General features: G+C 40.4%; 1 pseudogene; it reads right to left on the reverse strand.

The window, feature by feature from the left end:
- Window positions 1-2,507: 2,507 nt before the first annotated feature.
- Window positions 2,508-25,620, reverse strand: part of LOC113625355 (mitochondrial import inner membrane translocase subunit TIM14 pseudogene) — a 35,992-nt pseudogene continuing 12,879 nt past the window's right edge.

Below are 25,620 nucleotides of genomic sequence, written 5' to 3' on the forward strand. Positions count from 1 at the left end.
TCCAAAGAAAAGGCATCAGACATTGGCTTTTCAAGAACAATAGCTATAACCACACACATACAAGCTTCAAAGAAAGACAAATCTGAATCTCCAGAGAAGAGTGTTTAGACCAGTGTCTTGGCATTTATTCCAGATGTTCAAAAGACCGCACTTTTCTATTATAAGCTTCTGCTTTTGTGAAGTCCACTGACAAAAGGGTGGTCTGTCTGAAATGAGCTCCACACTATCATTATAAAGAGTAAATACCTATTAAGTTCCAACTACATGCCACGTATTGTGGGGAAGCTTGGAGAAGAGAAGTGTGGTGAGGACTAAGCCCTTGCCTTCTAGAAATGGGCTTAAAAAGAGATAAGGTTAGAGATGCAGCCATTTTGGCAAGACAGCAAGCAAGGATTGAAAATAAATGTGAGCAAATTCATGAAAAATGGTTCCTTTTTTAGCCAAATAGGACATCATACCTCAACTACAGGCTTTAGATCCAGAAATTACTGACTGACTTTGGGTCTTGTTATAATTTCCAGACATACTTTTGAAAATCCGGGCACATTTTATTTTGCTCAAGGGCTCTAATGAAGTTAACAAAGGGAAAACTATGTTGCTTGAGAAGAGATGATTAATTTTGACAGTAGCCATATCAACAAGGTCTGGATTTGTGAGTTTTCCAACAATCGTGTATGTTTATTATAAGTAGTCAGCGATGGATATACAGCATGAGTGAATGGACCAAAGATGGTAAATATGTCATTTTCAGAGTTTTCCAGGATTTGGCTCAATTGGAAGAAATAGACAAAATGGATTTCAACTATTGTGTCATTTAATTTAAATTTTTTATTTTTCATTTTTGAAAACATTCTGCTATTGATTCCCTTTTCCTTCTAATTTTAAGATGTGGTACACCAACCTGTGCATATGTATGCAAATGTTTGTGGAGGGACAGGAGCAAGAGAAGAGATTTTTACAAGAGACTAAGAGGGTCAAAGTGACTCTCACAGGAGGGGAATGTAGGGAGGATGGATCCCTGGAAATGTGGAGGTTTGTAAAGAAACGATTCCAAGAGCCTGGGCAGGATGTGATAAGGAGAAAACAAAAATTGAGATAATGCTGAAATTTTGAGATAGGCTGAATGATGATTTTAAATTTCTAAAGTGTAGGGAGCTTAGGGTCTTGGAATTACGATAGTGTTGCCCAAAAGACCAGGCAAAAAGATTATCTTTTTCTTTGCTTGGCCTTATCTGACAGCAGGACATTTATGCTGAGGTGTTGTGGTAGAATGATTGGGAAGATGGCAGATGTATGAACACACCTAACTGAGATAAATCAAGTCAGGCCCACATCACAAAACTACTCAGAGCACTCATACTCACAAGCAATAAAAATTGGTTAGTATTTTAGATCACTAAGTTTTTTTTTATAGATTTTTAAAAACATCTTTATTGGAGTATAAGTGCTTTACAATGGTGTGTTAGTTTCTGCTTTATAAAGTGAATCAGCTATACACATACATATATCACCATATCTCCTCCCTCTTGCGTCTCCCTCCCACCCTCCCTATCCCACCCCTCTAAGTGGTCACAAAGCACCGAGCTGATCTCCCTGTGCTATGCAACTGCTTCCCACTAGCTATCTATTTTACATTTGGTAGTGTGTATATGTCCATGCCACTCTCTCAGTTCGTCCCAGCTTACCCTTCCCCTCCCCATGTCCTGAAGTCCATTCTCTACCTCTGTGTCTTTGCTCCTGTCCTGCCCCTGGGTTCTTCAGAACCACTTTTTTTTTTTTTTTAGATTCCATATATATGTGTTAGCATATGGTATTTGTTTTTCTCTTTCTGACTTACTTTACTCTGTATGACAGACTCTAGGTCCATCCACCTCACTACAAATAACTCAATTTCATTTCTTTTCATGGCTGAGTAACATTCCATTGTATATATGTGCCACAACTTCCTTATCCATTCATCTATCTATGGGCACTTAGGTTGTTTCTATGTCCTAGCTATTGTAAATTGAGCTGTAATGAACATTGTGGTACATGACTCTTTTTGAATTATGGTTTTCTCAGGGTATATGCCCAGTAGTGGGATTGCTGGGTGTATGGTAGTTCTATTTTTAGTTTTTTAAGTAACTTCCATACTGTCCACCATAGTGGCTGTATCAATTTGCATTCCCACCAACAGTGCAAGAGGGTTCCCTTTACTCCACACTCTCTCCAGCATTTATTGTTTGTAGATTTTTTGATAATGGCCATTCTGACTGATGTGAGGTGATACCTCATTGTAGTATTTTTTTTAATGAACAACACTTCAAATGGCATGCATTTATCCATAATTATTGAATATTAACCTACAAATATTCTATAATCTGATTTTAAATCCTCAAATTTATATGAAGGCTATGATTTAGCTTATGCCAATTTTTAAAATGTGTAGCTTTGAGGCATTTTATTATAAAAAGCTGGTACTCATATACGTAAATGAGTAAGAACTTAAAATTCATTATACATTTACTTCATTTTTTAGCTTCACCTTCTAGTAAATCTTTAGCTTAATTGATTTTCGCTGCTATATAAGGAGATCCTCCCTTGTCTGGGTGATTTAAAAGCATAATTTCTCAATGAGCATCTCTATTTTCCCTTATTGGCAGTAGGGCTTACACCTAGTATTAATGCTGCTTCCCATTTTGTCATTTTGGGTTCAAACCCACCTCTGTAATAGCCACCACTGAAGGCAGATTTTGGTAGACTTTGAAAAACTTGTTTCACTTGAGGCTCCATATGCTTCAAGTCTTGCAAAGTGTAACGGGCTGCAAATCCTGCAGCAGCAATGGTCAGTCCAACTGCTACCACTGTACTGGCAATGGTTCCCACTCGGCTCTTCTGCTTCCACCAGGAGCACGGTTCATCCCACCCCACCAATTCTACACCTCTACTACCCTCATTGTAGTTTTGATTTGCATTTCTCTAATGATTAGTGATGTTGAGCATCCTTTCATGTGTTTGTTGGCAATCTGTATATCTTCTTTGGAGAAATGTCTATTTAGGTCTTCTGCCCAGTTTTGGATTGGGTTGTTTGTTTTTTGGTATATATATATGTCTCAGAGGTTCTTTTTAGTCATCAATTTTCTACACATCAGTGTATACATGTCAATCGCAATCGCCCAATTCCTCACACCACCACCCCCTGTTTTTTTGATATTGAGCGGCATGAGCTGCTTGTAAATTTTGGAGATTAATCCTTTGTCAGTTGCTTCATTTGTAAATATTTTCTCCCATTCTGAGGGTTGTCTTTTGGTCTTGTTTATGGTTTCCTTTGCTGTGCAAAAGCTTTGAAGTTTCATTAGGTCCCATTTGTTTATTTTTGTTTTTATTTCCGTTTCTCTAGGGGGTGGGTCAAAAAGGATCTTGCTGTGATGTATGTCATAGAGTGTTCTGCCTATGTTTTCCTCTAAGAGTTTGATAGTGTCTGGCCTTACATTTAGGTCTTTAATCCATTTTGAGTTTATTTTTGTGTATGGTATTAGGGAGTGTTCTAATTTCATTCTTTTACATGTAGCTGTCAAGTTTTCCCAGCACCACTTATTAAAGAGGCTGTCTTTTCTCCATTGTATATCCTTGCCTCCTTTATCAAAGATAAGGTGATCATATGTGCGTGGGTTTATCTCTGGGCTTTCTATCCTGTTCCATTGATCTATATTTCTGTTTTTGTGCCAGTACCATACTGTCTTGATCACTGTAGCTTTGTAGTATAGTCGGAAGTCAGGGAGCCTGATTCTTCCAGTTCTGTTTTTTCTTTCCCAAGATTGCTTTGGCTATTCGGGGTCTTTTGTGTTTCCATACAAATTGTGAGATTTTTTTGTTCTAGTTCTGTGAAAAATATCATTGGTAGTTTGATAGGGATTGCATTGAATCTGTAGATTGCTTTGGGTAGTAGAGTCATTTTCACAGTGTTGATTCTTCCAGTCCAAGAACATGGTATAGCTCTCCATCTGTTGGTATCATCTTTAATTTCTTTCATCAGTGTCTTATAGTTTTGTGAATACAGGTCTTTTGTCTCCTTAGGTAGGTTTATTCCTAGGTATTTTATTCTTTTTTTTTGCAATGGTAAATGGGAGTGTTTCCTTAATTTCTCTTTCGATTTTTCATCATTAGTGTATAGGAATGCAAGAGATTTCTGTGCATTACTTTTGTATCCTGCTACTTTACCAGATTCATTGATTTGCTCTTTTAGCTTTCTAGTAGCATCTTTAGGATTCTCTATGTATAGTACCATGTCATCTGCAAACAGTGACAGATTTACTTCTTCTTTCCCCATTTGGATTCCTTTTATTTCTTTTTCTTCTCTGATTGCCATAGCTAAAACTTCCAAAACTATGTTGAATAATAGTGGTGAGAGTGGACAACCTTGTCTTGGTCCTAATCTTAGAGGAAATGGTTTCGGTTTTTCCCCATTAAGAACAATGTTGGCTGTGGGTTTGTCATATAATCAGTGATATTGTCCTGTAGTTTTCTTTCTTTGTGAGATCTTTGTCTGGTTTTGGTATCAGGGAGATGGTGGCCTCGTAGAATGAGTTTGGGAGTGTTCCTCCCTCTGCTATATTTTGGAAGAGTTTGAGAAGGATAGGTGTTAGCTCTTCTCTAAATGTTTGATAGAATTCACCTGTGAAGCCATCTGGTCCTCGGCTTTTATTTGTCAGAAGATTTTTAATCAGAGTCTCAATTTCAGTGCTTGTGATTGGTCTGTTTATATTTTCTATTTCGTCCTGGTTAAGTCTTGGAAGGTTGTGATTTTCTGAGAATTTGTGCATTTCTTCCAGGTTGTCCATTTTATTGGCATAGAGTTACTTGTAGTAACCTGTCATGATCCTTTGTATTTCTGCAGTGTCAGTTGTTACTTCTCCTTTTTCATTTCTAATTCTATTGATTTGAGTCTTCTCCTTTTTATTTGTCATGAGTCTGGCTAATGTTTTACCAATTTTATTTATCTTCTCAAAGAGCCAGGTTTTAGTTTTATTGATCTTTGCTATCGTTTCCTTTATTTCTTTTTCATTTATTTCTGATCTGATATTTATGATTTCCTTCCTTCTGGTAACTTTGGGGGTTTTTTGTTTTTCTTTCTCTAATTGCTTTAGATGTAAGGTTAGGTTGTTTATTTGAGTTTTTTCTTGTTTCTTGAGGTAGGATTATATTGCTATAATTTTACCTCTTAGAACTGCTTTTGTTGCATCCCATAGGTTTTGGGTGGTCGTGTTTTCACTGTCATTTGTTTCCAGGTATTTTTCGATTTCCTCTTTGATTTCTTCAGTGATCTCTTGGTTAGTAAGTAACGTATTGTTTAACCTCCATGTGTTTGTATTTTTAACAGATTTTTTCTGTAATTGATCTAGTCTCATAGTGTTGTGGTCGGAAAAGATACTTGATATGATTTCAATTTTATTAAATTTACCAAGGCTTGATTTATGACCCATGATATGATCTATCCTGGAGAATGTTCCATGAGCACTTGAGAAGAAAGTGTATTCTGTTGTTTTTGGATGGAATGTCCCATAAATATCAATTAAGTCCATCTTGTTTAATGTATCATTTAAAGCTTGTGTTTCCTTATTTATTTTCATTTTGGATGATCTGTCCATTGGTGAAAGTGGGGTGTTAAAGTCCCCTACTATGAATGTGTTACTGTTGATTTCCCCTTTTATGGCTGTTAGCATTTGCCTTATGTATCGAGGTGCTCCTATGTTGGGTGCATAAATATTTACAATTGTTATATCTTCTTCTTGGATTGATTCCTTGATCATTATGTAGTGTCCTTCTTTGTCTCTTGTAATAGACTTTATTTTAAAGTCTATTTTGTCTGATATGAGAATTGCTACTCCAGCTTTCTTTTGTTTCCCGTTTGTGTGGAGTATCTTCTTCCATCCCATCACTTTCAGTTTGTATGTGTCCCTAGGTCTGAAGTGCATCTCTTGTAGACAGCATATATATGGATCTTGTTTTTGTATCCATTCAGCCAGTCTACGTCTTTTGGTGGGAGCACTTAATCCATTTACATTTAAGGTAATTATCGATATGTATGTTCCTATTCCCATTTTCTTAATTGTGTTGGGCTTGTTATTGTAGGTCTTTTCCTTCTCTTGTGTTTCCTGCCTAGAGAAGTTCCTTTAGCATTTGTTGTAAAGCTGGTTTGGTGGTGCTGAATTCTCTTAGCTTTTGCTTGTTTGTAAAGAGTTTAATTTCTCTGTCGAATCTGAATGAGATCCTTGCTGGGAAAAGTAATTGTGGTGTTAGGTTTTCCCCATTCATCACTTTAAATATTTCTTGCCACTCTCTTTTGGCTTGCAGAGTTTCTGCTGCAAGATCAGCTGTTAACCTTACGGGGATTCCCTTGTATGTTATTTGTTGTTTTTCCCTTGCTGCTTTTAATATTTTTTCTTTGTATTTAATTTTTGATAGTTTGCTTAATATGTGTCTTGGCATATTTCTCCTTGGATTTATCCTGTATGGGACTCCTTGCACTTCCTGGACTTAATTTAGTATTTCCTTTCCCATATCAGGGAAGTTTTCCACTATAATCTCTTCAAATATTTTCTCCATCCTTTTCTTTTTCTCTTCCTCTTCTAGGACCCCTGTAAGTCAAATGTTGGTGTGTTTAATGTTGTCCCAGAGGTCTCTGAGACTGTAGTGAATTCTTTTCATTCTTTTTTCTTTATTCTGCTCTGCAGTAGTTATTTCCACCATTTTATCTTCCAGGTACTTATCTGTTCTTCTATCTCAGTTATTCTGCTATTGATTCCTTCTAGAGGATTTTTAATTTCATTTATTGTGTTGTTCATCATTGTTTGTTTGCTTTTTAGTTTTTCTAGGTCCTTGTTAAACGTTTCTTGTATTTTCTCCATTCTGTTTCCAAGATTTTGGATCATCTTTACTATCATTGCTCTGAATTCTTATTAAGGTAGACTGCCTATTTCCTCTTCATTTGTTTAGTCTGATGCATTTTTACTTTGCTCCTTCATCTGCTGTGTGTTTCTCTCTCTTCTCATTTTGCTTAACTTACTGTGTTTGGGGGTCTCCTTTTCACAGGCTGCACATTCGTACTTCCTGTTGTTTTTGGTGTCTGCCTCCAGTGGCTAAGGTTGGTTCACTGGATTGTGTAGGTTTCCTGGTGGAGGGGACTAGTGCCTGTGTTCTGGTGGATGAGGGTGGATCTTGTCTTTCTGGTGGGCAGGTCCACGTCTGGTGGTGTGTTTTGGTGTGTCTGGGACCTTATTATGATTTTAGGTAGCCTCTCTGCTACTATGTGGGGTTGAGTTCCTGTGTTGCTAGTTGTTTGGCATAGGGTGTCCAGCAGTGTAGCTTGCTGGTTGTTGAGTGGAGCTGGATCTTAGCGTTGAGATGTAGATCTCTGGGAGACCTTTCTCTGTTTGACATTACGTGGAACTGGGAGGTCTCTGTGGACCGATGTCCTGAACTTGACTCTCTCACCTCAAAAACACAGGCCTCACACCAAGCGGGAGCACCAAGACCCTGTCTGCCTCATGCTCAGAAGAAAAGGGAGAAAGAAAAAAAGAAAGAAAGAAAGAAAGGGAAAGAAAGGAAGAAAAAGAAATAAAATAAAAAGAAATAATGTTATTAAAATAAAAAATTTAAAATTATTAAAAATAAAAAATTAATTTAAAAAAATAAAGAAAGAAGAGAGCAACCAAACCAAAAAACAAATCCACCAATGAAAGCAAGTGCTAAAGACTATACTAAAAAAAAAAAAAGACAGACAGAACCCTAGGACAAATGGTAAAAGCAAAGCTATACAGACAAAATCACACCAAGAAGCATACACATACACACTCACAAAAAGAGAAAAAGGAAAAAAAAATATATATCTTTTGGGAAGTCTGAGGTCTTCTGGCAGCATTCAGTAGGTGTTCTGTAGAAGTTGTTCCACATGTAGATGTATTTTTGATGTATTTGTGGGGAGGAAGGTGATCTCCTTGTCTTACTCCTCTGTCATCTTGAAGGTCTCCCCTCTAGACCAGTAAATTTTAAGGTGGTTTGTTATGCATTACTATTTTGACAGTGGATAAGTGACACATGTATCTTCAACAGAATTCATGCTACAGATCTAAAAGAGATAAAGAACAGAAGCTCCAGCTTCTGTTAATAGAAAAAGTACATGATTAGGTAAGCCATTTATTAGAAAGAATTAGAAAGGATGATCGTTGGGCAGGAAGAGAAATAAGAATTGGCCAAGGAGTCACCAGAAAGGTTGGAGGTGATCTACTACATGGAAGCATCTCTGAAGTCTAGACATCAACCTTCACAGCACCAGAAAAAGTGGTGAGAAGAACACATCTTTGTAGGAAAATTTGTACATCGGGGAACTATTGAGTTTGACACAAAGAAAACCGTATAGAGTGATGGACAGAAGCCAGCTTATAAGGTGTTACAGAGGGAGGAAGCAGAGGCAAGTCAAGGTCTCTTATGCATTCTAGAGGAAATCTGTGGTAAGGGCTCAGATGGATGGTGGAATGGAGAGAAAGTCTTCTAGGAGGGGAGGGACAGATGGATCCTTAAACAGAAGGGACACACCAGACAGAAATAGTAATGATTAGGAGAGAGGGTGGTGGCACCAGGGCTATTAACAGCTACTCTATAGTTATAACTCCATGAAGTCAACATTGACCTGAGGCCCTTCAGCATTTGTAGATATTCATTAATTTTGTGAAACTCCTCTGTGAGATTCAGTTACACATTCAAAGTTGGGAGCAGCCCAGCAGCCAAAAATAACATGGCTATCATATTGTTCTACTCGTGTTACAGATGAGTAACTTTAGGTATCAAGTAGTTGAATAACTTGCCCGAAGTCAAACAGGAAGCCTGTTATTGAGCTGCTGAAAGATCCCAGTTCTGCAAATAAACTTCTAGTCCACTAGCTTTTCACCAGATGAGCTAGTTAGAAGTCAGATTAAGTTCATTTATTTATGACTCCATTGACTTAAGAAAAAAAAGAAGTTATTTCTTATGGGAGGTCCTAAATATCTGAATATCCTTACATCTGAGATGGTGTTTACTTTTCCATCTCTTTATTTTATTTTTTACTCTTTACACAGCCTTTATCTTTTTTTTTTTTTTAATTATTTTTTTGCGGTACGCGGGCCTCTCACTGTTGTGGCCTCTCCCGTCGTGGAGCACAGGCTCCGGACGCGCAGGCTCAGTGGCCATGGCTCACGGGCCTAGCCGCTCCGCAGCATGTGGGATCTTCCCGGACCGGGGCATGAATCCGCGTCCCCTGCATCGGCAGGCGGACTCTCAACCACTGCGCCACCAGGGAAGCCCCAGCCTTTATCTTTTACAAAGACATTTTGGCTTCTTTCTGGGTTTTAACATAGTACATGCGGGGTGTGAGTCATAACAGCCAGGTTTTTCCTGATCCACATTGACTTTTTTCAGGCAACATGAAACACTGCAGGTTAGGTTCTAGAGTCTAAGATTCTTAACTTTTTGCAGAAATCCCTTTGATCTGCCGGTGAGTCTAAGATGTGAAAAGATGATCATCACTTAGGTGAATTCGCTGCTGAAGGCTCTAGGCTTACATTTCTCCCCCGAGATTATCTCTTAACTTTGCTGATTTCCCTTTTTCTTGGTTGGTCCAAGGAAAGCACCAACCACCCAGAGCTTTCTGACCTCTAGGTTCTTTCCAGAAGGAGAGTTTTATACTTTAAATATATATTCTGGTAATCAGCTAGTCTGACACATGGAAAGGTAGCATGTTTTAATCTATTTTTACTAGAGATTAAGAAAACTAATGAATATTAATGACCATATGTACTCACCTATGAAATGACATTGCATATGAGGGGCACTCTAGTTTCCAAGACAAATGGGAGAAGTGAGAAATTGAGGAGAGTCGAATGGCAGAAAGGAGAGACATGATGGACACTAAGAAAGAGAAGTGGACACAAATTTGATAAGTAGGGGAAAGCCATTAGGAAAGCCAAAAAGAAGAAATGCAGAATATAGAAAGTAAATGGAGTGGAGAGGGATATAAGACATGGAAAAGCCATATTGATTTTTATATTTTAAAACACTGAAAGAGTTACATTACATAAGTGAGTTGGGTATATATTTATTTAACATTAGCAATAACTTAATTTCAAAGGTTTGAAATGTACTGTGAAGATATTAATTCAATCAGTCCTTTCCTGATGATTGTGAACTGTGAAAGAGATCTCCTTACTTCTCGTCCTCTGGGGGAAACTGAGGCAGAGAAAAGAATGCCTCACTCTAGGAAATGGGTGAAGCTGGTGTGAGCCCTGGCAGTCAAAGTGGTACCAACTTTGTGTTTCCAGTGAGCCCTGTCCCAGGGCGAAGGCCACTTGGAGCTTGGCATTTTTGTAATAATTCATGGTATGTTATTTTCAGTTGCAGTGGTTTTATACATTTTAATTAGTGTCTTAATGTAGTATATCTGGGCCCCAGAGGGCATAATTGAAAGAAGCAAAAACAAAACCCCAAAATACATAGAATGAGTGAATGAAAATTCACGACAAGCCTCGGAGTTCTTGGCTGCCGAGCTTGTGTCATAACCATTGGATACTGCTGCCTTTCCCAAGCTCCCCACCCCCAATCTTCTGACCCTCCCACCCCCAATCTTCCGACCCTCCCCACCCCCAATCTTCTGACCCTCCCACCTCCAATCTTCCGACCCTCCCATCCCCAATCTTCTGACCCTCCCCACCCCCAATCTTCCGACCCTCCCACCCCCAATCTTCCGACCCTCCCATCCCCAATCTTCTGACCCCTCCACAACCTTGTTTTGCCCCCAGCTGCCTGGCTTTTCTTGTTGACTCTGGTCGCTTACAAGGTTAGTCTGCATTCCATCTCATAGATGCAACAAGGAGCAACCACAGCTTTTCTGTTTCTTTCTTTGGGGATCAGTTTCAAGCTCCCCCCACAGCCAGATGTGTGTTGCTGGTGTCTTTGTTGCCAGCCTCTGCAGGCCCGAGCTGGCTCCCCGCTCCCACGCACACAATCTGCTGCTCTTTTCGTTCCTTATTTGTAGTCCCCGGTCCGCTTCTTCCCCACCATGCCTCTGTGGCCTTGCCTCTTTTCAAGTCCAGGTTGGAATCTTTGCATCATGCTGCCTCAGCCTGAAAAGAAGGCTATATTTTTTCTGCTCCTAAGCTTAGATTTATGGCCTGTGTCAGGCCTTCCTGCCATGGCCTCTGGCAGCTCCTGCCTTTCCTAACATCAGATTCATTGCTCTTCCTAAGGTCCTTTAAGATTTTAATGCTAAGTCTATAAATTTCGTTCCCTTTCTGCTTTAACCTTTCCTTAGACCTTCCCGTTGTCTGATGGGATGTCCCGCAGGCATTGATTTGCATCTCTGGTCCTGCGCTCTTGGGTGATTTGGAGGAGGAGGCAGTTGGTTGGAGCGGATGGAGGGGGAAATGGGGAAAGTAACTGATGAATTTAGATTTCCAGCAGCTGCAACAATTCACCGGGGTTTGATAGGGATTGACATTTTCCTTCGAAGCTGTGATTTGCTGAAAACTTGTGGTGGCTTTCATTACAATAGTATCTGAGAGTTAAAAAAAAAAAGAGGGTTGGCGAACAGATATCCAACCTACCTTAATGAATGCATCTGAGTTTACAGTTTTTCTTTCTGGTGTGGCAGCTGGGGATTCTCTTCCATCTCCAGTACACTTCAGCACTGCTTAAATCACTCGGATTTCTCTCCCAGGCAGACTTCTGCTGAAGAAGCTTTTCTCACCTTAAGATAATAAAGCCTCCAGTTGAGAGAGGTGGAAACAGCAACCGGCTTGAAATTTCAGGGGGGAAGCCTGCGTCATTGTCTAGAAAGAAGGAGCTTGCCAGCTTGGGGAAGCATGATGAGTACTTTGGAAGTATAATTTCTGAATTCATTTTGTCTTTCATTGGCCTTGGAGGTGTTAACAGCATCCTCAGTCTCGCTTTTCCTTTACTTCCTTCAGGTCAGCTGTTATGAGGGGGGAGGTGGGCAAAAGGAGTGGGAAAGAAAGACTTTTGTGTCCAAATCATTTTGATTACATTGCTTGTTCAAGCTTCGATTTATTTCGGGTGACAGTATAAGTCTAGGGAGCAAGCCATCAACGGAATGGTGAAATCTGTAACATATACGGAAGTCTTGCTTCCCCAGGGCAGACTTGAGTGAAATGAAATCAAGGCTTTTGTCATTGAATGGTATTTGCCTCTAAGAACTCACTTAGTTTTCTTGTTTGAATTCCAGGCATTGGAATCTTGAAGGTCATTGGTGCCTCACATGCTTTTTCTTCAAGTTCTGGTACAGTTTTACATTTCTTTGAGCCGAGTTTTTTTCATGCTATTGTGGTCCCTGCTTCTCTAGCTGCGTGCGCAGTGTCCTCAAACCTGGTGCCAGACTTTCCCTTATTCCTCCAGCCTTGGAGACGTGGTCCTCTAAACTCCCACAAACAAGAGATTCGCATTTTTCTGAAGCCAACTTTAGATGGTTTGACATTCAAATAAAGACAGCTTAATGTAGAATACGGCAGAGACTAGCTAACTATTCACTTTACCAGTTCTCTCGTCCTCTTAGGCATATAGCTGGATTGCGTTTCCCAGTCTCCTTTGCACCTATGAAATTTGCAACCATATGACTGAATTCTGGCCAGTAGAATGTAGGTAGAAGTGTTGTTTGCTGCTTCTAGGACTGGCCCATGAAATTCCTACACAATCCCCCATGTCCTCTCTCTTCCTCGTGACTGATGGTGGGATTTTAAATATGCCACTAAGTATGGTGGGGAGATCCACACACCTGAAAATGTGCTATCTAATACCAAGGCTCCTATAACTGCTTTGGAGCTCATCCATTCCATCTGCTAAACATTAGAAGAGCCCAGCTGAATTATAAACACTCACTTTGATCTGTGTTTTGTACAATTTAATAAGAGGACCTTGAGTGAAAATGGGTCACATTCCTTAGAAGGAGGACTTTTGCTCTAAAAAATCATGAAAGCTGGTGGAAAAGATATGGAGGAATTCTTGCCAGTTAGGAGTAAAGAGTGAAGAGGTCAACTGTGTAGGGAAAAAGCTGAGGTAGATTGCGTTCAAGTTCCCAGTTCCTTACTCCTTTCTTTATCTTTGTGTTTTACCATTCAACTTTTAAAAAATCATTCCTATTTTTTTATTTCCAGCTTTACTGAGGTATAATTAACAAATCAAAATTGTATATATTTAGGATGTACAGTGTGACTTTTAAAGGTATACAATGTGATGATTTAATAGACGCATTTATTATGAAATGATTTCCACAATCAAGTTAATTAACACATTCATCATCTCACATAGTTACCTTTTATTTTGTGGTAAGAACACTTAAGATTTACTCTTTTAGTGAATTTCATGTATACAAGATGGCATTATTAACTGTAATCACCAGGGTGTACATTAGATTCCCAGAACTTATTCATCTGATAACCAAAGGCTTGTACACTTTGACCAGCATCTCCCCATTTCCTTCACCCCTCAGCCCCTGGCAACCATCATTCTATTCTCTGATTCTATGAGTTTGACTTTTGTAGATTCCACATCTAAGTGAGATCGTATAGTATTTGTCTTCCGTGTCTGGCTTATTTCACTTAGCGTAACGTCTTCCAGGTTCATCCATGTTGTCACTCATCTTTGTATCGATAGTTCCCTTCCCCACTAGTGGAGTGCGCTTCCCTGCCCTTTGTTTTTGAGTTCAGCCGTGTGACTTGTTTTGACCAAGGGGATGCAAGCCATTTAAATGTGTCTGAGTGTTGGGGTGCCCTCTGGTGCTTCTGCTGTCACTGTGAGGAGAATATGCCCTGTCCAGCCTACTGGTGAGAGGAGGAGAGACATATGAAGTGACCTGGATCCAACCTGTAGCCCAGAACCAAGCCCTGCCTAGCTCACACTAGATCACCTTACCCCCAGATGACCCACAGATATGTGACTGAGAAGAAATAATTATTTTATAAAACCACTGAGGTATTTTTTTTTAGGTAAAAGTCACCTAAGATTCAACATTTTAACCATCTTAAAGTATGTAATTCAGTAGCATTTAGTACATTCACAAAGTTATGCAACCATCGCCACTACCTAGTTCCAGTATTTTCATCACTCCAAAAGGACACCCCCAAACCCATTAAGCCATCACTTCCCATTTCCTCCCTCTCCCCAGGCCCTGCGAACCACGAATCTGCTTTCTGTCTCTGTGGATTTGCCTCTGCTGGATGTTTCATGTAAATGGGATTACACACTCTGTGCCCTTAGCATAATGGTTTTCAGATTCATCTATGTTGTGACATGTAGTATCTCATTCTTTTGTATGGCTGAATAATATTACTTTATATGGAAATACCATATTTTGTTATCCACTGATAGCCATTTGGATTGTTTCTACCTTTTAGCTATTGTGAATAGTCCTGCTCTTCATGTTTGTGTCCAGGTTTTGTCTGAACAGTTGTTTTCAACTATTTTGGGTCTATACCTTGGAGTGGAATTGCTAATGATAATTATCAGGGCGGCTCTGTTAACCTTAAGGCTCGTATCTCCAGTCACTTGTTTTCCTTGGGCTTCCTCATCCACAGCTGAATAAAACTGGGCAGGTTTCTTAATTGTGTTGTACCTTCATCTCCTCCCCAGTAAAATGGAGCTAACAATAGAACCTACCTCAAGGGGATGTGGTGAGGATTTATGGAATTGGTGTCTGAAGCACTTAGAACTGTGCCTGGCGCAAAGCAAGCCCCGTGTAAACATTTGCTAACTGAATTTTAAGAAGTCTTGCTGTAAGGGGTCATCTGCATGGACGTGGCTGGCTTGACTTGAGCCTCGTTTCCTGCCTGGGTCCTCTTCATCCTTAAAGCTCTTCCATAGCCTTCCTGACTTTTCCTGACTCCAGGAGGTATGGGAGCGCCTCTCTTCCTTAGGCCTTTTTGGTGTAGAATGAGTCCTGCATTAATCTGTCCCTGCGCCTTCCCTTCCTCCTCCAGCCGAGCTTGAGGGAGCCTAGTTGCCAGTGGGTCTCTCACTGGAGCAGGGCTGAGCCTGTGTAGGTGCCTGAGTCACATCAGATTGTTGGCTACTGGAGCCCTTAAAGTGTGAATCAGATCCATCCTTTACCTGAGGTACAAAATCAGGAAACGTTTTCATCAGAAGAGCATTAAGTCACTGGTTTCTCCCCAGCTGGTTCATTACATAGTCTGTTTAGACAGCTACCTGGAAAGGAAACAAACGGTTCATCTCCACTTTATCCATTCTTTTTTTTTTTTATCGTCAAAGTTTAATACAGCGGCTTTGCTTTCCTATTCCAGCGTTGGCATCTGATAACGGCACAGCTGATTTACGACGGGAGAGCCTGGAGGTGAATTATTTATTCACCCCATGTAAAGGATTAGCTATTTCTACTTTTAATGGATTTTTGTTGCAGTGTGTTTATGTATGTTCAGATGGATTGAGAAGTCCTCTGACCTCCAATGTCATATCACACAAAGCTATTTGCAAATCACATTAAAAGTCTGAATTTAAACTTTTGATGAAAGCCAAGAAATGAAGATTTATAATATTGAGTCTGTGACCCTAGAGATTCTTCTTAATTTATACTCTTATGTCCCAGAAGGAATATATAGATGCGAGAACAGGGCCAGAGCCCAGCAGACTGTATTAAGTTAACCAATACAGGTGTCCAACTTTCTAGGCACAGTTACCCATCTCAAAGTCCCCATCATCCCACAGTAGGTAGGGGAAGCAGCCTGGAGGGGAGGGGACAGACTGTTCCAGATGCTGAACTTCTTGGGCATCCACTCCAACTACAGAGCACTGGCAGGTGAATCTACTCCTTAGATAGTCATAAGACCAGATTTTCTTTTCATTTAAAAGAAAGGTGGGTTATCTATCTATACCTATCTATCTATCTATCTATCAACCTATCTAGCTATCATCTATATATCTACCTATCTACCTATCTATCTATCATCTATATATCTACCTATCTACCTGTCTATCTATCCATGCATCTATCACTTACCTATCATCTATCTATATCTATTTTGAATAGACAATTAAAAATATTATAGTAAACTATTTTCCCTTCATTCCTTGCTTCCTCTCTCCCTTACCTGCCTAATTCTCCATTCCCTGCCATGACCATCATTCCTCTTATTTTCCTCCATACCCTTCCAGAGTTTCTTAATGTAAAACAAATACAGGTATATATACTTATCCACTCCCTCCTCACTTTTATGCCAAATCTGGAATGTTTTATGCACTGTTCTCCTTTGCCTTATTATTTTTAAACTTAGCAATATATCCTGGAGATCATCTCATAAAAGTACATGGAAATCTTCCTCATTTAAAATTTTTCATTGCTGTATAGTATTCAAATTCTATGCTTGTACCAAGGTTTATTTAATAAGCTCCCTATTGATGGACACTTGGTTTGATTCCCATTTTGCCATTTCAAACAAGTCTGCAAATGAATAACATTTTACGTATGGTTTATCACCTGGGTATGAGTGAATCTGTAGGATAAATTCTCCAGTGTGACCTTCTGGGTTGAGAAGTATGTGTATTTGTAATTTTGATAGATGTGTCCAAATTTCCCTCCGTGGGAGCTGTGCTGCTTACACTTCCATCAGCAATGCATGAGAGACCACATTCTCTCACTGTGTGTGTGTGTGACAGAGAGAGAGAGGGAGGGAGAGAGAGAAAGAGGGAGAGGGTGAGGGAGAGGAAGAGGGAGAGAAAGAGGGGTGGTTTAAATTTGAAAGTTTTGATAGTATTTAAATAAGAGGCATGGAGTGAGAGAAGAAAGTGGGAGAGGCCCTTCTGGGTTCCCATAATGTGAACAAGAGGCAACAGTGGCTCTAGATAATAATAATAACACTAATAGCTAATATTTCTATAGTACTTATGTGTTTGGCACTAAGTGCGTTACTATATTCACTCATTGTCAGATTAGACATGGCTCATTTTCATATGATTGTCTTGTGATTTAAAAAGAAGTATTGAGTATTGGCTATGTGCCAGACACTCTGTTAGGTGTTGGTGGTTGTAATTTTTGTTGACAGAAGTCCTGCCAAATGTTGACAGAAAGGGAATTTGGGGGGAAGCTCTTACCTACACCAAGATACCTTAGCAAATACCAACAGTGGTTCTGTTTCAGGTGCTGTGTAATGTCTCCCAAAGGAGATTCACCTTGAGAGCTGCAACACAGAGCAAGGTGTGTGGTTGACTCACCTGGTATATGATGAAGCAGAGCAAATCCCAATAGTTGCTTTACTACACACATGTATTGATGGTCTGTTTCATGTTTCTTTGTTTAATAATTACGGTTTGGGGGGCTTCCCTGGTGGCGCAGTGGTTGAGAGTCCGCCTGCCGATGCAGGGGACGCGGGTTCGTGCCCCGGTCCGGGAAGATCCCACATGCCGCGGAGCGGCTGGGCCTGTGAGCCATGGCCGCTGAGCCTGCGCGTCCGGAGCCTGTGCTCCACAACGGGAGAGGCCACAACAGTGAGAGGCCCGCGTACCACGAAAAAAAAAAAATAATAATAATAATAATTACGGTTTGGGGCTAGAGATGTAGGAATGGGAAAGGAAGGTTTTGATTTTGTGTGAGCGATTATGTGTGTGTGATAACACTAATCTAAGAAATAAATCCAGTTCATCTACATATCAGATTTAGTCAATAGCTGGCAGTTATAATTAGCACATGCAATGTATCACTGCAAAGGAATATTGAGAAGGCAAAAAAAAAAAAAAATCTGAACGCCCATAAATGGAAAATACCTTCCAGACCTGCAGGTAGATATACTGGAGCTGAGTGGCAAAAATAAATAAATAAAACATCAGAGGCCAGAACTAATTAACAATGAGAGCTAGTGTCTCCCATTCTTTTCTAGTTTTTCTCTCTTTTTTCCCTCTGTCCTAGGTCATCTTCAAGATTACTCCAGAACTCTTCAGTTGTGTCGTTGGCTTCCAGACTGTCCCTTCACCTGGGCTAGACTACCTTCCCGGTCCTGACCCCAAGCTGTTCTATAGTGGCAGGAGAGGATTTGTCTTTGTTCATCTGCTCAGTTATCCCTACATCCCACACCATGGGGCTGTGATAGCCATGATACCCTTATCTTCAGGATAGAGTTGAATAATAGAGGGGCTTTTAGGGAGAACCAACTATGGTAGAGTGTTAGACAGTGGAAAATAGTTTTAGGAACAGTACTAATAGCCAGGGAAAGTGTTTGGGGTAGGAGAATAGTCTTCTGGGGCTATCAATGCTATTTGGAAAGGGAAAGATAAGGGATTTCAGTTGGGAAAATAATTTACAGTAATTAAACATTGTTTCCAAGTCAGAAGCAGAGAATTGGGTTCTGACTCTAGAAATCTGGTTAAATACTGTTTCCGTCAAGGTCCTTTCAAGTTCATGTAAAACACAATAGGTATTTTATTTTATTTTATTTTATTTTATTTTATTTATTTTTTGCGGTACGCGGGCCTCTCACTGTTGTGGCCTCTCCCATTGCGGAGCACAGGCTCTGGACATGCAGGCTCAGCGGCCATGGCTCACGGGCCCAGCCGCTCCGCGGCATGTGGGATCTTCCCGGACCGGGGCACGAACCCACGTCCCCTGCATCAGCCACAATAGGTATTTTAAAAAGTGGGAGACTCAACAGAGGTTCATGGATACAGGTATCATATCTGGGAATAACCTGCCTGAGCTTCGAAGAAACTGCCCACTTTAGATGGGACATGTCCTCTACTATACGCCACAGCCCCTGCTTGGCCCCTTAACTGAGCAGTAGACTGGCCAGGCCCTTGAGTGTGTGATCCCTGTCATAGAGGAGTTTGTAGCTAGAGAATCTAGATGTGTTTCTTGGATTAAGGCATTTCACCTTGTTGATGTTTTCTAGGCAGACTATCATTACCTTTTGTTAACCATTGATGGGTGGCTTCCTGAATTTTTAGACCTATACTTGACACTTCTTAAGATGAGGACCAAGGCCATCCCTTCGGTCTTGGGCTATATTCCTCCTTAAGAAATCCCGTTCATACAATGACTTCAATTACACAAGGACTCTTTCATGCCTTCAGCCCAGTCTTCTCTTCTGAGCTCCAGACCTAATGGGTGATTTAAAGGCAACTCATTTAACACATGTGAGATGGAGCTCATGTTGTCCCTATAAAACCTGATTTTCTCCCAGTGTTCTCCCAGGGACAGATACCATCATCTAACCAGTGGCTCAAGTCAGAAACCTGGAGTCATCTATGACCTTACCTCCTTTCCCATATCCAGTCCATTGCTAAGTCCTCTTGATCTTACCACCTTAATATCTCTTGAGTCTGTCCTTATTTCTCTAACTCTACCCCTACCACCCTAGTCTAGGCTACTGTTATCTCCCTCCTGAGTAACTAATACTACCTCCTAACTGGTCTGTCTGCATTTGTTTTCACTTCCTTTCCATTCGTTTTCTGACTAACCCTAGAGTGTTCTTTTCAAAGGCATATCTCATGCTAACGTATATTTCCCTCAAGGTTGCTTTCTCAGCCCTTCACGTTACTTATCACTGTAGCAATTTCACAGTTTTGAGTGTGGTTCCTCAATTATCGTCTGCATTTCCCTGTAGACTGTCAACTCCTGAGGAGTAGTGGCCACATGTGCTTTTGCTTATTTTCCTCATATCCCTAACCCTTAGTGTGATATATAGCACATAGTAGGCATTCAGCAAATATTTCCTGTAATACTTAGCAAAGAGTTTTGTACTTAGTCAGTGCTCAATAAATATTAGGTATTTATAAATACCAAATATCAATTGAGTAAATTGACATTCAATTTCAAAAAAGAGTTAATAATTAGTTATCAACCTTTCTAAAAGTGCAAAGGAAGTCTGCAAACCTCTATTTTCCATAGGATGTAAAGGAATTCTTGTCAGGGTTTTTAGCTGCAAGTGACAGAAACTGAGTCTGGCTTATCGTGCAGGGAAGGGGTTTGTTAAAAGTGTACAGGGGAATTCAAACAGTCATTGAGAGGACAAAAGAACCAGGCTAGAGGCTAAACTTCCAGAAACATGCCTACAGCTGTGCCTTCAGACTGGTCTGATGGGGAAGCCAGTGCTGCCACCACCGTGCACTTGACACTGTAATCTGCTCTGCTGAACGTCTGCACCAGGAACTAGACTTGCTGCTCGACCAGTGCATCCGATTGGCAGAGCCCAGGTCACATGTCTTCCCTGCAGCTGCAAGGGAGATAGGAAAGTGAGCTGCTCCCCAAACATAAGAAGCATATCTAAGACATGTCAGGCAGCCACCAACATGACTGATGTCCTCTCCAAATGGACGGTCAGAGTCTTCGCTTGCCCCTAGATCATAATTGTGCATCTGGATAGCAGCGTGTATCAATAAGCATAGTTATATAGGTGAATGGTAAGCGCTTGGCCCAGAGTGCTCTGAACTCCTTTCCTACCTTTATAGCTGATTTTGTATTTCACCATTAGATGCTTTAGTTTAACCATCTAGAAAAATCATGTAATACTATCTACCAAATGCTGAGATTCAGCAGCAATAGTAATGTATTTTGAGGTCCTGGGATAAAAAGCACTTCAAAGATTTACTGTATGATTATTTAAAATAGATGATTTCGAATGAAAATGCTAAGTTTAAAGCGATTGATGGCTTCTCAGGATGCAAAATGGGCAATGCCTGGTATATTAGCCTAATAAAACCAGTCCCAAATATGTTTGCCTAACTCTCCTTCCCGCTCTTCTGTGAGCATTAGAAGGCAGAAATATGCAGGAATGGTAATGGACGTAATCAGTCACAACATACGAGCTTATTATATTGGCTGCTTGTACAGTCGGAGTTTTCTAAGGTTAATCAGAGCCCTTTTGCAGAATTCACTGGGTTGGACTTTCTAACACATCCTCATCCCAGGTAGGTAGGTCGGGAGGCAGAGACACTCCAGATGAGGCCCCGATAACACCATTTACACGTGATTCTGCATGAGAGGATTGCGCGTGAAAAACACAAATCTCTTTTCTTTTAGTCATGGGATCTGAAGTCTTTTCTAACAGAATAGTATCAGCAATTGATTCCTCTTACAGCTCCCCTTTCTTTTCTTTTCTAGTTCTATTTTTTTTAAGCTTGGTAGCCTTAGCTCCATTCTTCCCCAAGGCTGCCAGTCAGTTCTTTGTCCCTGACTGTTCTTCAAAGAATGGCAGCCCCAGCCTCTTTATCCCCCTCAACCTCTTCTTTTGTGCATTGCCCTCCCCAGAAATGCCTTCATGGATCCTCATCCTTCCCTGGGACACTCCTTCTTTTCTCACTCATCAATCTAGTCTCTAGATTTCCAAGATAAGGTCATGATGCGTCTGTGTCTCTTCTTATTCCAGTCTGTAGCAAGCCCTGGTCATTTTTTCTTTCTCCCTTTCTCTCATCAGCTGGAACAGCTATGCTGTTCTCCCTGTAATAGACCATAGTTCTGCAAGCAAAGTAAATCTCATAACATTGCCCCCATGTTATAAAGTATCACTACTTTATATGGACTGCGGCAGGTTCTCTTTGCCTGTCAATAAAATGGGACACATAAGGATGGGTACGTCAGGCTCCTGCATCGCTTTATACCAGCTGAACTGATCTCAGTGTGGAAATAATTTAGAGAGACTCTACCAACCCCATACGCTTAAGTTGATTTGGTGGCAAGCTTATTTGAAGGGAAAAAGCATCGAGAGTACCTTCTGTTGGAGCAGTCACTAGATGCAGGCACTCAAAAAAGATTTTACGAGCTGAATCCGGCCCCCAATCAGCCAGACTTTGACAAGAGAGGGAAAGGCACAAAACCTCCCCAAATGGCATACAAGTTACAGTGGGGCAGCCATAGACTGTCATGTGATGTTGGTGGGAGGTTGAGTATTTATTAAAATATCTTTTGTCAGCCAGATTTATTTTTGTCTTTCTTCATAAGATGCGATACTTTTGCATCAGTGCATCTAAATGAAATAATTTGCTAAAGCTCAAATGCAATTCCCTCCAGCCAGCTTTCATTTACCTTCTAATTAATAACTAAATGTTCACACATACCTTAGCCTAAGGCTCATGCATAAAATAATAACTGCCGTTAATTGATCAACTATTATATCCCAGGCATTTTGAATACATGATCTCAAATTCTCACAAACCCAGAAGGTAGGAATACCCCTTTAATAGAGGAGGAAAATGATGCTTTAAGAGGCTAAGTGATTTGCTGTTGGTCAGGCAATTCGTGTCTGAAGCCCGATGCTCCATGCTTTCTCGTACCATGCTGTAGGGCAGCGGCTTCCTGCAAGGGTTTGATGCCTTGTACCATCTGCTGTCACTGACGAATGGGAAGACGAGAGATCCGTATGGAAGACTGTGACTTTCTGAGTCAAACACTTCCCCACTGCAGGAGGTTGCGTTGCCCAAAGCATGTACTCTTTGATGGCTGTCAGGGTGCTAACAGCTGCATGACAGAGGTGGAGACCTTGGAGAGAGGGGCCAGAAGAGCCTCTGAAATGACAAAAGCTTTAGGAAACGGGCCCTCTGAGAAACCTTTGATTCTACAGAGCCAGTGTGGGCTGAACTTCTCTAAGAAGGGATGTGTCTTAGTATGTCTCAGCTCATGTTACTTCTCTGGGTGAATGGGTATCCTGATGGGTCAGTGAAAAATAGATCTTCCTCTGCAGAACCTAGGTAAGAAGCCACTCTTCCTACTTTTCTATTGACCTACAGTAGCCCAGGTATTCCACAAAGGAAAATTACAAAGATTCCGGGTATTGGGACTGTACTGTTACATGGAACTCTCATACTCATAAAAGGAGGGAGAGAAGGAGGCATGTGCATATTTGGGACGGGGCAAAATGCTGTCCAGGGCTAGGTTCCTTTTCATTCAATTCAGTTTTCTTCCCCTGTCTTTTCAGTTGAGGGAGGGGTTGCAATGAAATCAGAAGAACATGCTTTGAACTTGTAAGGCAGATTTGGGCATGCCTCACCTGGAGAGGAAGGTGAATTCGCAACCACATGGTGATTTCTAAATTGTGGGCATTAAAAATTAGTTTGAAGTTTATTATCAAGTCATTACTTCTAGGGAGAGCCTGGCAGAATTGAAAAGTAGGTAAAATGAGTTTCTGTAGCTCTCCAGCCTTCTCTCTGGGTTCTGTTTCTATGTGTCCTGGACTTCAAACTCTAATAAATTAGCCATTATACAAATCCACTGCTTATATTTCTTCCACATTACTTTTGGTACTGAATTTGTAAAATTCATCCAAATCTCTAAACTCATAATATTTTAAATTTGAATAAACTAAGTTTTGAAACATTTATTGAGTAGTTATTTGACGACATCATGTTTAAATGATAAAATCACTACCCTCTGACCTCTCAGAGTTCTCCTTTCCATTATGCTTGTAATTTTGATAAATTTCCATCTGGTGGTAATTCCTTGCTCCAGATGCATAGACCCAGGATATTACCTGCTTCATAAATCATAAGAGTAGTTTCTCAAAAGTGAGATGTGAATTCCTTGCATCAAATTACCTAGGGCCTATTTCCTTGTTAAAACACAGAGTCCTGAGCCCCAACCCTATATCCACCTAATTAGACTCTTTGGGACCTTGGGTTCAGGAATCTCCATTTTTAAAAAGCTTCCTTGGTGATTCTGACGCAGATAAGTTTCAAGAATCACTCGTTTTGGGATTCCCTGGTGGCGCAGTGGTTGAGAGTCTGCCTGCTGATGCAGGGGACACGAGTTCGTGTCCCGGTCTGGGAGGATCCCACATGCCGCGGAGCGGCTGGGCCCATGAGCCACAACTACTGAGCCTGCGCGTCTGGAGCCTGTGCTCGGCAACAAGAGAGACCGCGATAGTGAGAGGCCTGCGTACCGCGATGAAGTGTGGCTCCCGCTTGCCACAACTAGAGAAAGCTCTCGCACAGAAATGAAGACCCAACATGGCAAAAAATAAATTAATTAATTAATAAACTCCTACCCCCAACATCTTCAAAAAAAAAAAAAAGAATTGGAAAGTGAAAACAAAATGTCTTGAATATAGTAAAAGAGGGACATTTTGCAGAGCTGCTTAATATATTGCCCTGGAATGCCTGAAAGTATTCGTGTGATATTGTCAAGTAACTACTCAATAAATGCTTTAAAGCTTGTTTGGCTTGTTCAAATTTAAAATACTAAGAGTGGGACTTCCCTGGTGGTCCAGTGGTTAAGACTCCATACTCCCATTGCAGGGGGCCCAGGTTCGATCCCTGGTCAGGGAACTAGTTCCCTCATGCCACAAGGAAGATCGCACATGCCGCAACTAAAGACCCAGCACAGCCAAATAAATAAATAAGTATTTAAAATACTAACAGAGAGAAAAGAGGTTTGGTTGATTTTTACAAATTCAATATCCAAAGTAGTATGGAAGGAAATAAAACAGTTGGGATTTGTGTAGTTGCTAATTTAGCTGAAGAATAATCATCCAGCTAAGCAAAAATAATTCCTCTGCCATGTCTGGAGGAACCAGTTGCAGAAGGGAAGGTGTGGTTTGGTTGCCAAAAGGACATTTTCCTTCCTGGAAAAAAAATTCTTAATTTTATGCAAATTACTGTTTGGTCTTATCCTTATTTATTTATGTATTTCTTTTTCTGCTTCAAAGTGATGAAACATAAGAAGTGGGAAGGTGGTCTCAGGACTTTTATGAGATTAATAAAGCCAGGATTTCTTGGGAAAGAGACTGGCTGAATCTTGGCCAGGTGATGAGATACTATAAGGAGGTCAATGTCCTAAAGTTTTCCAGTAAAAGCTGCAGGATGAGAAAGACTGCCAGTAGCTTGTGAGGAGAGGCCAAGGGATTTGTCTACAATCTAAGAGTAATTGAAAATCGGGAAGTTTTGCTTAAAGGGAAAAAAGGAAAAGTCAAGTTATAAATAAACAATGATTGATAATAATCAAAGTCTAGTGGGACAAAGAACTTAACCCGAACATAGATTTTTTTACAGTAGTTCTTTGGATGTTGTTCTAAGTTCTCTACAGAGTATCACTTTCTATATTACCTTCACTATTTTAAGAGTTATATTTAGATTTTCTTATTTGCATTTCTGTTTTTCTCAAAACGAGTGATTCTTTTTTTTTTTTTTTGCAGTACGCGGGCCTCTCACTGTTGTGGCCTCTCCCGTAGCAGGCAGACTCTCAACCACTGCGCCACCAGGGAAGCCCAGCACTTTCCAATTCTTGATGAAGAAATTTAATATTGGTTTTGTTTCATCTCCAGCTTCTGCCTACTGGGAAAAGAATTTCTAGCAATTATCACAAAGTGTCAACAGAATAAAAATCATTTGAATATTTCATATGATTTTGAAATCATTGGTTGGCTGCAGGGAGGGGTTGGATTGTCATGATGAGATATTACTTATATAACCTGGCCATTAAGGAATATGGAAGTACCTCAACTGACTGATGAGTCATTCATTCATTCACTCATCATTTCAACAAACGTATATCAAGGATCTATTTTTCTTTATAGTGTTTTAGGTTCTGGGAAAGAAAGATATGTCTGAAATTGGCTTTTCCATGAAAGTAATCACCATGATTTAGTGGAAGATAAATGCAAAACAAGATAG

Source organism: Aethalodelphis obliquidens, unplaced genomic scaffold, assembly GCF_003676395.1.
Source record: "Aethalodelphis obliquidens isolate GAN/ISIS:26980383/991018 unplaced genomic scaffold, ASM367639v1 scaffold2, whole genome shotgun sequence".
Taxonomy (NCBI): Eukaryota; Metazoa; Chordata; class Mammalia; order Artiodactyla; family Delphinidae; genus Aethalodelphis; species Aethalodelphis obliquidens.